This window comes from Clarias gariepinus, chromosome 3 (assembly GCF_024256425.1).
Source record: "Clarias gariepinus isolate MV-2021 ecotype Netherlands chromosome 3, CGAR_prim_01v2, whole genome shotgun sequence".
NCBI lineage: Eukaryota > Metazoa > Chordata > Actinopteri > Siluriformes > Clariidae > Clarias > Clarias gariepinus.
Genome location: NC_071102.1, coordinates 40,251,359 through 40,267,366, shown reverse-complemented (window position 1 = coordinate 40,267,366; position 16,008 = coordinate 40,251,359). Strand labels below are relative to the sequence as shown.

General features: G+C 37.8%; 1 protein-coding gene across 1 annotated transcript in view; it reads left to right on the top strand.

Annotated features, from left to right (window-relative positions):
- Positions 1-7,592: 7,592 nt before the first annotated feature.
- baiap3 (BAI1 associated protein 3) overlaps positions 7,593-16,008 on the top strand; it is a 58,624-nt gene continuing 50,208 nt past the window's right edge. The window contains exon 1 of the mRNA XM_053492525.1: positions 7,593-7,781. The gene's annotated coding sequence lies outside the window, so the exon portion shown is untranslated. The remainder of the gene's footprint in view (positions 7,782-16,008) is intronic.

Below are 16,008 nucleotides of genomic sequence, written 5' to 3'. Positions count from 1 at the left end.
AACACACAGAATTATATATTATAACTATAATACATATGCCCCTTTATGCATGACCCACAAGACCCCTGGTGCACTGTGGTGTTCGGCACCAGGATGTTGGCGGCAGATCCTTTGGGTGCTGTTGGTTGTGAGGTCAGGCCTTTTTATTTTGTCTGGGACATCCCACGGGTGCTCATTTGGATTTTAATTTGGAGATTTTAGTGGCTGTGTCTGTGGATCTGTGCCTGCTATGTCCAGTGCTGTGTGGTGCACTCGGTGTTCTGGTGCCTTTCGATCGTGGCCAATATAGACCTATTTTAGTAATTTGTGCTGCATTGGATTTTTGGTGGGATCAGACCAGAAAGGCTGTTATTTGCTTCCCGAAGGCATGAATGAGCCTTGAATGCCTGTAATCCTATCACCAGTTTACTGGTATATGATTGATACAGTAATCACTCTTGGTGTGTTCATGTTATGGTTGATTCGTGTATATGCCTTATGCCTATTTAGAGGTTCCAGTGCAAGGGTTCGGGCTGATTGCCGTCTTCAAACAGCAGGTTAAACAAAATTAAGGCACAATGCAAATTACAGGTCTGCAATGCAAATTAAATCATTAGTGCTTCCAGAATTGCCTTGCAAACTGAAGTGATACATCTTACTTAATCCTGTGGGCTTTAAAGAAATAAAAAGAAAGTTGATGTGATGAGGGTTAATTCTGTATTTCCAAATAGCTCTTTCCTTAGGGTCTTTCAGTATGATTAGCTTCTCATTTAGTACATTAATATAAATGGCACTTTCATTATGCTGCTCATGATAAAGCCATGTAGACAAGTTTCCTAAAAAAAAAAAAAAACAATCCATGGATGATATCGACATTACAGTCACGACCCCAGTATGTTTTGGAAGCAGTAGTTTTGTCTTCTATTAAGATTTATATCAATAACCAATGAACATAAAAAATTGTCCCCTTTTCTTGCAATCTGGCTAGTAACTAGATGAGCAGTTATTTTAAAGATGCCATGAGGCAGTCAGTTCGTGCATTTTGCACCAGCTGGGTGGGTAAATGATGCCCATGGAAACGGAGCAGAGGGCCATTATAAGCCTTTTTTATTTTCTGATCAAAATAACAGCCAGGATCCTTCTGTAGCTGCTCCCCAAACTGTGACTGCACAGTCACCACTGACCAAATGATGTGTGCCAATAATGAGACCTTTTATTTGTTTTTTTTTTCTTTAACCGTGTATTCTACAGTATATGCAAGAAGATCATTTCAACCAAGAACCTATAAGACACAATGTTCTCTCTCAGACTACAATCTACTGAAAGACAGCAGACATGACGCTCTTAATACTTAAATAAAAGCAATTTAGTAAGAGTCGTGTCCAGCATGGGCATAAATAAAAAAAAGATCATCAAAGACAATTTTGCCATATGAATACTAAATGGTTTGCATCTTTTTGATGCAGCCTGTATAGATTGTGAGTAAAGAGAGCTTAAAACAGATATTGCCATTTGATCTTTTCAACCAGATTTGAATATGAAAACAGCAGAGAATAAAAAAGCAGAAGGTAGGATGTGAAGTTTAGAGAGCCTCTTAAGAGCCACCAGATGTATGACGCTGTCATCCTCATCATCTATTTACAAGGGAGTTCAGCAAAAATGAATACATTACTATCGCTAACGACAGATAAAAGCCGGCATTATCTGTTGCAATAGTTTTTCCCTAACATTTTAGTAGTGATCCTTTGTTTGTAATGTGTGTATTTTGGTATAGAATTAATGTGCTCCAAATGCGTTGTACGTATACACTGTAAAACGTGGGACTGGGCTTAATTAACAACTGTTAAATTAATATTTGTAACAAGTACATAATAAAATTTACTAACTGCATTCTGGAGTCAAATTAAGCTGATTTAAACAAATGCTGATTATTTATTAATTCCATTTCAAGTTAATTTTTTTCAGTTCAAAATAATTTTTTGTTGTTGTGAATTTCACTCATTTAGCGAGACTAGGTTCTGCAATTTCCGCCCAAGTTTTTACATCCAGACAAGGTGCCACATGCTGCATTTTTCTTAAGGTTCGATTTGTTTAGTTAGTAATATGAATATACAAATAATTTTGTAGCAGTTGCATTTTTTTTTTTTTTACAGACAGTTGTGAAATATACAAATTTTATTGTGTGGTTAAATTCAGTTAAGCTATTTCCTTTCAGTCTGCTCTGTTTTTATTTGGCTAAAAGTCAAGCTTCGCATGGTAGTCAGTTCCGTGTGTGAATTTTATTACAATGTGCTTTATATAGTATATAATAGTCTTTAAAGAGGCAGTTGGGCTAGTCAGTGTTTCAGCGTGTTAGCGTTAGCTTCCCCCCCCCCTCCCCCACTATGACGAGTGATTAGCTAACCTTGACACTGAGTGTCTAACTGCAGCAGGTAACCGTTTGCTCTAGAGGGGAGTAATTAACATAAAGATTTACCTTTTGTGTTTTGAATTGAGCTCAATATAAAATATTAAATGAAATAAGACACGTGTAGTAACAGAATATTGTATGTTTCTTTATGATGAATATGGCCCACCTTTGTAATAGTCTCATAATGCTAGTTTTAATGTTAAAATAAAAACTCTTAATGAAACATATTTGGCAGTATATTCTTTTTTTGATACATAAAGTATACAGTTAATGTCCATTTCACCAGCTTCTGATGCTGCACTTGAAAGAAATGTTGAAAGATGTTTATCGTGTCTGCAAATAAATGTCAATGTTACAAATGTTAAATGCTATTCCTGTTGTTTTTATGGTAACCCAGCACAAGCATTTAAGTAACTTAGAAATATTACAATTGTTTCAATGAAGTGACATCCAATATTATTAAGTATATTTGATTTTTAATTTAACTATATTTACAGTAGGTGCAGATGAAGATTTATCTGTAAAAGTAAATCAGGTTCATTTTTAATTAATGTTAGTCAATTTCTCTCAAATCTTCAATAAAAATAAATTAATCAACACTTTTTTTTTTTAGTAAAGGTCAAACTGTTTTCCTTAAAATGATTTAATTTAGCTTAAAATATTTATGCTGAATACATTATATTTTCGACAGTAAATATTAAATCAAACACAATAAAAGACTTGATTTAATTTACAATTTAATATATATTTTGTCTTACATTAAAATAATTTATTCTGTTTTTCCTACTCATGATTATAGTAGTAAAATTTACTTAAATATGTTAGGTGTCACTTTGTTGCCATAATTTAATTTAAGTAAACCCTAGGTCAGATTTTTTACAGTATACAGTAGTAGTAAATAAAATAACTACTTGGATTGTTGCAGGAAAATAATCAGGAAATTAAATCAGTGCGATTTACATTTTATCCCTTTTACATGGCTATTTAAATTTCTGGCTTTTTAACTGTTTAATTGCATTTAATGCTGTGGAACAATTCAAACCCCATCGTCTCCCATGTTAAAATGTTAAATCTTCACAACAGGAATAAACATGTATATTTTTGTAATAAGCATGTTTAGTCTCCATGGTAAAATTTTATATTTATAACAACTTTGTAGGAGTAATTTTTTTATGCAACTTACTCATTCACTCACTTACTCACTCACTCACCATCTAAACAGCTTTATCCTGTGTACAGGGTCGTAGGCAACACATGGTGGGGTACACCATGACAGGGTGCCAGGGTGCAGGAAATACACACACTAATTTACACACTACGGAGTAGCGAAACATCAATTAGCCTAATCTGCATGTTTTTGGACTGTGAGAGGAAATCCACCAAGGATGGTAGGAACATGCAAACTCCATACACACAGACCCCGGGATGCAAGGCAACAGTGCTAAACACTATGCCACTTTTATGTAACTCATTAGTTAAAATGATATTTATCTAAAAAATTATGCAAAATTAGGGCCGGGGGTGATTTGAGTGACACCTGCATTGTAGGTGTCAAACTGATAGCTGTTTGCTATTCATCACTTTAACTAATCAGCTAACTGGGATAATTTTTAGTAATATTTTAATTTGCCACAATAAATGTAAGAGTTGACACAGGACAATGTGTAGGTTATGAATGATGGTGTTCAATCAGTTGCATTGTAATGTTAGCATATAAATTAATGTTACATTTACATTAAGGCATTTGCTCTTATCCAGAGCAACTTACTTTTTTTTTTTATCTCATTATACCATCTGAGCAGTTGAGGGTTAAGTGCCTTGCTCAAGGGCCCAACAGTGGCAACTTGGTGGTTGAACCTGGGATCTTCCAAACCGTAGTCCAATGCCTTAACCACTGAGCTACCCCTGGGTGCATGTTAGCCACCATAGCTAAGCTAAATATACATAGCTTGTGGTAACTGAGGTAAACAGGAATGTTCCAGCCAACAGCCAGACTCAGCATGTGGTTTTTTTCTTCACCTATTTGCCCGTTTATGGATGAATCGGAACTTAGGCAGAGTCAGTTCCGGAAAAGATGGCGATGACCAGTGCGTCTACGCTCTTCAGAAAACCAGTGGGTGATGTCACAAAGGCTTTGTCCAGTTCTTTTCAAACAGTCTATGGTTGTCACTTACACTATAGCAGCTACAAACGTTTATTCCTTGACAAGCCTCTTTTGTTCAAGTTGAATGTAAAAAGACAAAAACTACCAACCATCCAGAAAACACAATTTGCTTTGTCTTGAAGTCTAATTGATTCAATGTGACACCTCGTCCAAGTGTCACTCCTTCCATAAATCCTAAACACAATTTTCCATAAGAAACAATACAAAACACATCTTTTTTTAAATACAACTACACGCTCAAAATCCATTTATTAGTAGGCTAATGCTGCATTTGGCCAGAGGTTGTATCTTGTACATTCTGGCCTCGTACTAGAAAAAAACGAAGAAAAGCTTCCCACAACTTGGAATTCCTCCTCAGGTTCTCAGAACGGTTTTCTTAATTCCAAGTTCAGCAAGCTTGTCAAATCAACATGACCGCTTAGAGAAAAAACACCATATTTTACATTTAAATGACTTATAATGGTACTAGCATTAGAATAACATTTAGACATATTACCTTGTTAAATAATAATATAGCACTTTCTTTACAGTTTTTTTCTTGTGAAAAGTTAATATACACCTCACTCATCCCCCATCAGTCAGATCCAAAAATTCAGCAGCACTTAGCAGGAAATTATCTTTAACTTATGTGATATGCCTCTGTTTTAACTGACAGTGGCATTAGACATTAGACAGTTCACAATTAGAGTTTGGTACCTGGTGCCTCGCATTCATTCATGCTGAGTTGAAGCCATTTAACCGTTTACTGGCAATTTGGTAACTGTGGGCATTTAGTTTAACGCCTGTGTATTGGTTAATTTCAGAGATGTGAGGCACCACACTCTAGCAGCCATGTAATTAATGTGTCTGAGTCTATTTATAGCAGCAAAATAGAGAGAGGCACTGCAGATGGGTGGATGGGTGGTCATAGTGGTCTAAACATTGATATGCACAGGGTCATAAGGCCATTTTATTAAAAAAAAAAAAAAATCTGGAAAGCAGGGGAAGGATACATTTAGTTTCCAATTTGACCTGACAATGCATAAGTTTTTTTTGCTACCATTTTTCATATACAGTATATCTCACAACATGGTTTCTCTTGTGTGCTGTATCAGGGTGCACATGTAGAGATATTTTGAATGACATGTCATAAATTATGTGCATGGAGAAGGCCATGTGGCAGATAGAAAAGCAATCACAGAAGGGAGTGGGGGTAACTGACTTTGTAGCAGAAGTGAATGTAATACTCAACCGGATTGCATTTCAGTTTCATCAGTACCTTGCAGTCATGGCACACTGAAATGCACAGCCCTGAACATAGAGCGAAACAGGGGGGTGGGGAGAGGATTCAAGTCAAACTGGGAGTTTTAATTGTGCAGAATTTATTTATTTACTCATTTTCTATAGCACTTATCCTGTACACAGTTGTGGGAAGCCTGGAGCCTATCCCAGGAGCCTTTGGGCACGAGGTGGGGTACACTCTGGACACGGTGCCAGACCATTAATCCATGCAACTGTTTTACTGTGACTAAGAGTCTAATCACCAGACTGTAAATGTCAATCGGCTTTATACCTCATTAATGAGAAATTTTATCAAGTCTCGATTTGATTTAAACGCTTGTACTGTAGAAATATGATTTACCAAATGAATTAATTAAATAAATAAATAACCAGACATATTAACCAGTCCCATGTTTACGACACTCCAGGTTTGCTTGATTATGTCTCTAGTACTTGACTGGAGTCCACATGTTGCAACTTTAATTGATTCGACATGATGTAGAATGGCACACACCTGTGTGTATAATTGCATGAAGGATCAGATCTGTGAGATGGTATAGACTTCTACGTTTCATTAAAATATTGGCTGGACAGAATTGTTCATTAAACGGATCATTGTGGGGATGTTTATGTTTATATAAAATTTAATTAATTTACATTTTATTTTCCCAGTTTGGATGAGACAAAAAAAATTTACTTGTTGATTTAAACCTAAAAGGTGTCTTGTGAAAACCAAGTAGTGCTAATGAACAGGTTAAAACATCCTTATAGTGACAATAATGGTGGAGGCATCATGCTGTAAGAGTGTTTCTCAACAGCAGGGAAAAAAAGACTTGTCAGAATTAAGGCAGACTGTGCTGAAGGTTCAACTTTTACGACAACAACATAAGGCCAGTCTGTGAATGTCCTCAAATGACTTGAATACCATAGAAAATTATTTGTACACAGCTGAGGATGGCAGTTCAAATATTTACCCCTCCCAATCTGTCTCTAAGAGACACCTGTAGAAGTCTTCCCTCCTGGGTCTGAGAAAGCTCTATGAGGAGATGACCAGGGGGTGCCCAAACTGCCTAACTACTTAGTAAACTGCCAAATGCCATAAATGTAAATGTAAGTTGGCAGCACATAATTGTCTAAAATGTATTTGTATGAATTTATCCTGTGCATTACAGCGTGCAATTGAGAGACCCAAACTTGTCCCAGCATATCAGTGCTCCTGTGCACAAAGCTTGAGTGTTCTTCCTGTGAATATTCAACTGTACACACAGTCATCGACTTTCACATTGCAGGAACTCGGTTGGAAGTCATTCCCACATCCGGTTTAAACATGGCTTCTACCTTGATGGTGTCCAAACGCTAGTGAAACACTCGGATAAGTGCATTAGTGTGGCAGGGGATTATAAGGGGATTTTTCCACTCTCAGGATTGTGTTATTTTGTACAATCAAAAGTCTGGGTTTGACATCAGCACAAAGGGTTGACTAAATCCATAGGCACCTGTGTGTGGGTTTTGTCAGGTGTCCAGATAGTTTTGGCCATATGCAGTAGTGTAATTGTGAACAGTAAGTTAAGCACATGTAATTACTCACGCACTGGTTAATCTGGCCTGAGCGCAGGACTGACGTCCCCACAGCAACAGACCAAATCATGCCAAGTCTGGCTGCACTTCCTTTGACCATATATGGTGGGGTGGAGCTCGAGAGAGCGAGAGAGAGAGAGAGGGAAGACACAGAGCTGCCTCGGGGAATCAAGCGCTTTCCATCGAATAAAGGCAAATTAACGCGTTGGCTTCACTCAGCGTCTCGCCCCTCCTCATTTACTTATCATCATCATCATCATCATCACCTTTCTCCTCCTCAGATTAAAACAGCGTCACCAGCTCGTGGCGCACATTTCCTTTCCATGCGCGCAGAAAAGTGCGAGGCGCGCACATCCACACCGCACAGCACCGCATGAGCCGCGCGCACAGGTGAGCGCCTTTTCCCTCATTACGCGCCAGCGCTCACGCGCTCAGCTCGCACTCAAGTTCGGATCGTGCGTCATTAACGGTTTTTTGTTTTTGTTTTTGTTTGTTTAATTATTATTAGTTTTTCCCTGAGCTTTATTCTTACAGCGGTTACAGATGTGCGCCGCGTCTTCCTGCCTGTCTGTTCATCGCGTCCATTTTCACGGGATTTTCATTTCCAACATCACGGTATTATACATGCGAATGATGCTGACTTTCATCTTCCTTTCTTTTTCCAGTGGTTTTAAAATGCTTTACATTAAGGTCGTGTTATTTTGTTGCAAGTTTGTCTCATCTCATTGTGTGCGGATTGCCTGAGCTATACGGGCACGCACAAACAGAAGGGGAATCTTTTAACCTGTTGATTTGTTTTTGATTATAAAAGTGAATAAATGACGTCGAAATAACAAACAAAGAGAGACATTAAAACGTAAGAAAGAAAAAAAAAGCATTGCGCCAGTTGTTCAATTCTTTAGTTCACAATTTACGCAGTAGTACAAAATATTCTTCATAAATACAACGATGCGTTTAACTACTGTTAAACTCCTAAAGGCTTGCTAATAGACAAATAACTGAAATTATAAATGATAATCACAGCACACAAACATCACCATATTGCTCTGAAGGTTTGGTATTATCATTAAACCCACTGTCAGGTCCAAATTAATTGTTGCACCTGTTGGGACATGGCTGGAAAATAATTTTTTTAATGTTAATCACATCATTAAAAAAAAAAAAAATAATATAATAAAACTAATAATAATAATAATTATAAAAATCCAATCAATTTATTATAATTTTTTTCTAAATTTTTGGAAACTCTATTTTTTCTTTTTTTTATTCTTAATATAAGGTTGTATAACATTTTTTTGTGGTTAAAAGCAAGAATTCGAATGTCAATCATGTGTATAATATAGGACAATTATTGATTGTTATTGATTTGATCCAGGTGTTAATGATCCAGTGCCTTTTTTTTTTTTTCAAATAAAGCCATGATGACGCCATGAATTCTGCTAAGTACCAAGATGTTTTTGTTATTTTATTGTTTTATACAGTAGGTACTCAATCAGAATGTCTATTACCGCTGCGTAAATCGCCATGGCAAAACGACAGCGGCCAAAATAAATCAGTTGCATTTCAGAGTCATTTATGAAATGTCTGCCTGGTGGCACAAAGTGACATTTTCACTCAACGCAGTTTTAAAATATAATTAAGTCATAAAAAATGTTGTATCGAAGAAATACAATAGTGATGGTAATTTCCACATGAGTACTTTATACAACAAACATGCAAAATCTGAACCAGAGCTATTGATATTTACTGTACAAAAATGAGTAAAAAAAAAAACATTGCTTAAATGTTGTTTAGACAGACGATCAAGTTCACCAGCTGACAGTTTTATTTGTACAAAGAATAAACGGGTATATATCTGTTTATTGTTATTTAAGTTCTGGGTTATTTCAGGCACTTTAAACACAATGTTGGGTCACATGAGATGTAGTGGGTCATTTACAAATGAAGACCTGGTTGGGTTATTTTGACCCAACAACTGGTTTATTCATTATTCTCTTATTTCTCCAAATGGCAGCCTGAAAAATGTTAGAAATATTACTGTTATTGTGTCACAAGTGTAGTTTTAAGAGTTGTTTAGGATGCAAGAATGCGTGTGTATACTTTACAGATATAAGTTTGGTACTATTATTCTGTCTAAATAAGGCTTTAACAAAAATATTAAGAAAATATAGGGGTAAAGGGGTATTAGAAACAGAAAAACAGGAGCGTTTGTTGCCAAGCCAACCTGTGTTAACCCTTCATGAGACTCAGGCTGCATCTGTGTCTGTAACCTGTCATGCTAGTTTATCACAGCTTATTGTAGGTGTGATAGAATGTGCTATGAGCTACATATGCATTCTTTATTTTATTTTTATGCAATATTTAGGTTTATAATTTTAGCACATTTTCCGCATTTTGTGCTGTAAATAGTTTATTTATATATATATATATATATATATATATATATATATATATATATATATATATATATATGTTTCATTTCATTCATGCTTTTGTCATTGTTTGTTGTTTCATGAGACCATATTAAAATATGGTACAGGAATCTTTAAACCTTTGAAACTAAATTCTCCACAGCTCTAAAGCTGACAGGTTCAACGAATAAATCAGAGAAAATGTTGTCGTGTTGGTGAGATTTGTGATAAGCATTAGTGGATGTCAGAACTTTTTCTTTCTTTAAGTCTTCATGGATAAATGTTTAAGAGCCAGTTTTTCTTCAAAACACTGTTTGAGTGGAGAATTACATCAAACCACACAGGGGCATGGGGGATATGTGGGTGAATTTTTAGTGGTGAGGTGAACCATGGCCACCCGGCTGTGAGTGGGTGACAGTTGGAAATGCTTCAGACTGTGTGTGACTGTACTGGGAAGTGAAAGCTGGGTAGACTCCCTTAAACCCAGTTTTCTTTGCTGAGAAATCTGTCGAAATACCTTAACAAAGTCATGCTTTTACCTTTGATTCACTCAGTGTCTTGTTGAGGACAGAGTACAATACATTTGAGAAGATAAGTTACCATGACACTTTTCTTTTTAAGGTTTGCTTTTTCATTAGTAATTATCTAGAGAAGGTATAGACATGCATAGACCAACATCTGTGATTATTTCATTAAAGTAAAGATCGCATGCTTAATTTGTTTCACATAAATTACTCTGAAAATGGTCCAAAATGGTAAAGGGGACCTCAAGGTACATATTTTCAAAGCATTCTTAGAACTGGACAGACTGTTATTAATGTTTTTGGCAAACTCCAGTCCGGTCTTATGAACCCACTTCACTTGGGTGGTTGAACTCCTTTGTTCTTGACTGTTTTAAAGGAGTTTTTCCTTCAGCAAAATAATTCTTGTCCTCTATCACTGGTCTTTTCCTGTGGTCTGCTAGTTTTTTTTGATGTTCCTGAACTCGCCAGTGTGTTCTCTTATGTTATGCTAGTACAAAATAGTTGATTTGGCAGAAAGGGTCAGGATCGCTGGCAGCTCAGGAGTGCCATGTGTAGCTAGACAGAAAGAGAGAGACAGAAAAGTTCAAACATATTTAGTTTAGAAGGAAACACAGACATGAGGGGGAACTGGGATGCAAAGCGACCAATCACCTCACCGTCAACAAACATCAATGGGTGATCAATGAGAGTGGGGAAGACAGCATCTAAACATACCAGTTCACTGTAATGCTCTACATCCATGAGCTCCTTTACCTCAGGCAAATTTATGAACAAAAATGCTTGGCTAAATAAATCGTTTTTTTGAACACTTAGACAGTCCTGAACATTAATTGAAAGGCTGAGCCATAACTTATAAATAACTTAGCAATGCAAAAACAAAAAATACTGTAGAAAACAATGCTTTTTGTTTAAGCAAGCACAATGGAGACCCATCTGAGAGTTCAAAAATGACTAAAAAGTAAACTTTGTCCACTTTAATACAACGAAGCAGTTACTGATACCAAATCCTAGGCATGTTTAAGTCAAATCATTGTTATATATCAAGAAAAAAGCCCTTTAAAGTCAAAACATTAAAGCCAAATCATATCCATATTTCATTCTGCGAGCACTTTCAAGTCACAATTCTGCCTGTAACGTTACATAGTTCATTACATAATTTATCATTTTGTTGGCTCTCCGAATGAGTAAAACTCCACTCCGCAGATGTAGACATTACCAGTCTTTTTGCAACAACTGTAATTTACCCTCTCACCACAGCTGCAGGAACACTGAAAATGCAAGTCCCACTAGCTGTCCATTTCTATCAGAATCAATTACATCATGCTCTTAAAAAGACAACCATTAAATGCCATTCTAATTTGTTACACCACAAAGGCGTGTCAAGCTGCCCTTCGGCATTTTCTTCCTCACGGCAGTAAATCTTAACAGCTAGTATTCTTAATTTCGCTTCTCTCGTGCTTGGACTGACAGTTCTTGCCTTGTAGATCGATCTCTATTGTAAAGTCTGAGTGGTATCATGGCTGATGTTAGGCTTGATTGTGGTTAAAGATAGTCTCTTAGGAAATGACCATCAAGGATTTAACAGAGCACCAAATCCCGAAAGCTCTTTTAAGGACTTTTGCCAAAACCCTGGGTATTATGGTTTTTATCTGCTTATTGATCTTAATGATTAGTGCTTGTGGTTTCCATTGCCTATGCTGCATGCCTGAGACAGAGTCTCGGAGACAATAGTTACGTTTACATGAATAACACGATTGAAACCGCTCCAATTAGGGATTCCAGTGTAACTGTTTACACAGACGCTGATCCTTCAAGATGTGGGTTCACAAGCACGAAACATTTTATCACAACGTATCTTTTTAACCATTGTGCAGAGTGGTTCTGTCCACTATGAAGTGTTTAATCTGCCAGAATTAAGGTTTAGGATTAGGTTAAACTAAAGTTTAACTAATTTTACTCCATTCGGGCAGAAGGAACATATTCAGGACAGAAATGATTGATCAAGTTTTAGCACATGGCTAATTCTCTAGCATATAAAAGGTTTATTTATCTACTGAATGGGTTATCAGATGTTTACACCACCCCTCTTCCCACTGAAAATTCATTGTGTATATTATGGTCTTTCTTTTTAAACCAACCTTAAAGCAATCAATGATAATCTTCCAGGTTCTGATTTGATATCAGTCTACAGTACTGTATAGATTTCATAAATTTGTAGTAGATCATGTAAATACGGCTTCATCTTTGGCATTTATAGATTTATACAGTATGAATGAGACAGACACACAATCACGTCTATCATTAACCTTTTCCTTGTAATCTGAGAATTGCGTGTTGACAGGGATGTTTATTAAGTGCCACTCAGGTTTCAGAACAGATGCTGGTACTGACTTATTTATGCAAACAATGGTGTCATCAGGGGAGCAAAAACACACTGCCTGCTCCTTTACCAGGACAAAAGTGTCTCAGCCCTTTGAGTACTCGTAAGAGCTTCCGTGTGGTCTGATTAAGGTGTTGTGTTTTGAAGACTAGATTGGATTGATTAGGTTACCTGGTGAGTGGCTTGAAGGTTAAAATGTTTGCACATACCACTTGGTTATGGCTTGCGCTAAATCATCAGCTCACTGCTGACCTTTTTTGTGCCACTGTTCAGTGGCTCAGAATTTAAAAAAGGCTATGTGACATTTGGGCTGTTTTCCCAATTTTAGAAGCACTGTGGGCTTGACTTCAGTCTTGTTGTTTATCCTGACAGCCCTAAGATGGAGAGATGAGAATTGGCATTCATAACAATCACTGCCATTTATGAATTACTCTCACTCACTCTCCTTCATACGTATAAATATAAATGGCAAAGATAAAGCCATACTTATATGATCTATTACAAATTTATGAAATCTATACAGTAGACTGATATCAAGGAGGCTTAGGGCACGAGGCAGGGTACACCCACACACTACGGGCAATTTGGGAGTGCCAATTAGCCTAACCTGCATATCTTTGGACTGTGGCAGGAAACCGGAGTACCCCGAGGGAAACCAACCAAGCACAGGGAGAACATGCAAATTCCATGCACACAAAGATGGGAATTGAGCCTGGCCCAGGAATCGAACCCAGACCCTAGAGGTGCAAGTGCTAACCACTACGCCACCGTTTATAAATTATTGCTAACAATATTTAGTTGATGAGATCTGCACAAAAAGCTCAAGGTGAAATTTAATAGAAGGGCAGATATATCTATCTTTAATCAATGCATAAGATCTGTGATCATGCCAAAATTTGATAGCTTCAGTTTCTTGGGCAGCATATCCGTTGTGTCTTTTGTGCCTTCACAGACAAACAGCGTTTCCTAAGATTTTATGTGTGAACTGTTTACTACTTTAGATGTTTTCTTTCATGCCAGGGAAAATTCATTTCAGATTGTAAAGACCAAAGAAATATCTGCTACAGACTCCAGCCTGTCAGCCCAATGAGGGGGATTATGCAGGAATCTTGGCTGATTTTATTTGACAGAGCCCAGTAGGTTAATCTGTATGACTGATCAACATGGCAGGGGTTGGGGCTGCTGCTGATGGTGGTGGGTTTACAATTAAATGACTGCTTCTTTCCTGCCAATCCATACCATGTATCCATTTAAGCAGTGTGAAAGAAGATTTGAATATAAAGTGGGAAAAACCAGCCTTGCTGACATTATTGATGAAGGAGATGTTTCAGAAATTCCTTCAGGCTTCAAAAAGACAAAATTCCAGTCACTGTTTCTTGATTATTTTTTTTCTTTTCAGCTTAACTAGCTTGGAAATACTGATATAACAGCACGACAAAGTCTGTTCTTTCTGGATTCCTGTGTACCTGTGCCTTGCTCAGCCGTTACCATAGAGACCCCTCTATCCCTAGCAGATGAAGCTGGGGCTGCCTGACTGTCTCTCATAGAAGATACTCTGTTAAACAACACTGTCATCCACATGGGCCGGGAAAGGCTGTTTGTGCTTTTGCTTTATGCCAATGCTCCCCTGGCAGTTGGTGCTGTGTGTGAGGTGGCACAGCAGTTTTCATACGGGCTAATGTCTGAGACAGAATGGCATACAGTTTAGACTGGGCAATGCCTGATTGAAACCAGTTTGCTTGCAGTTCCTTGCCACCAGTAACAGCCATGTTCTTAAAACCAGATGCTCTAAGTAGCTATAGGATGCCCTTGCACTCTCTCTCTCTCTCTCTCTCTCTCTCTCTCTCTCTCTCTTTCTCTCTCTCTCAACTCTTATTCTTTTAAGAGCTATTAGGTGAGAGAGGAAAAAACTGTGCAGCTCACTCAGAGAACTGACCTTTCATAATGCACGTCGCATTCTATTATGGTGGTGGTGTGAAGTGCTGTCGCCTTTGGACTTCATCTTGCTGAGTTAATTGCATCACGGCTTGGAGCTTTACATTTGCTTAAATGTCCAAGTGCAGGCTTTCATGGCTTCCAAAAAAAACTGATCAGAAGGTCAGAACGAACCCCTGGAATAGAGCTTGTCTGGAATAGCAAATTATAAACAAATTAAACTTCTTCATAAACAAACACTGACATTGTGCTCTGTAGCAAGAGCAGGGAACAGGTGGAAGAAAATTTGGAGTGGTGGAGGTACGCTCTGGAAAGCAGAGGAATGAAGGTTAGCCGCAGTAAGACGGAATACATGTGTGTGAATGAGAGGAACCCAACAGGAACGGTGAGGATACAGGGAGCAGAGGTAAAGAAGGTGCAGGACTTTAAGTACTTAGGGTCAACGGTCCAGAGCAACGAAAAGTGTGGAAAGGAGGTGAAGAGGCGGGTACAGGCAGGTTGGAATGGGTGGAGAAAAGTGTCAGGTGTGTTGTGCAATAAAAGAGTATCAGCGAGAATGAAAGGAAAGGTGTACAGGACAGTGGTGAGACCAGCGATGCTCTACGGCTTAGAGACACTGTGGCCCTGAAGAAAAGACAGGAGGCAGAGTTGGAGGTAGCAGAGCTGAAGATATTGAGGTTCTCCTTGGGAGTGATAGGATAGGATCAAGAATGAGTTCATCAGAGGGACAACCCATGTGAGATGTTTTGGAGATAAAGTCAGAGAGGCCAGATTGAGGTGGTTTGGACATGTTCAGAGGAGAGATGGTGAATTTATCGGTAGAAGGATGCTGAGGTTGGAACTGCCAGGCAGGAGGTCTAGAGGAAGACCAAAGAGGAGATTTATGGATGCAGTGAGAGAGGACATGAAGTTAGTTGGTGTGAGAGAAGAGGATGCAGAGGATAGGGTTAGATGGAGGCAGATGATGCTGTGGCGACCCCTGAAAGGGAACAGCCAAAAGACAAAGAGGAAGAAGATAAACAAACACAACTTCTGGTTGGGCATGATCATGGGGGAAAATGTCAAACTTGTACAAAACTTTGATGTTGAAGTGACCGAAAAGAGTTTTTGTTTTAAAGTAATCTATACACAGACAATATTTCTTCAATCCTATTGAAATTATGCTGGTTAAATATTTTAACTTACACATTAATGTTTTTTTTTTTGTCCAGCTTAAAGGACAAAAGCTATGCTTCCCATCTGTGTAAACAAATCCCACCCCTCTGTTATTATTCGTAACAAGAATTCAGTCTCATCTATGATTGGTTAGATGTTTTACTACAAGTCAAAGCCAATCAGAGCTTCTTCCTCAGCCAGGGAACCAGTGG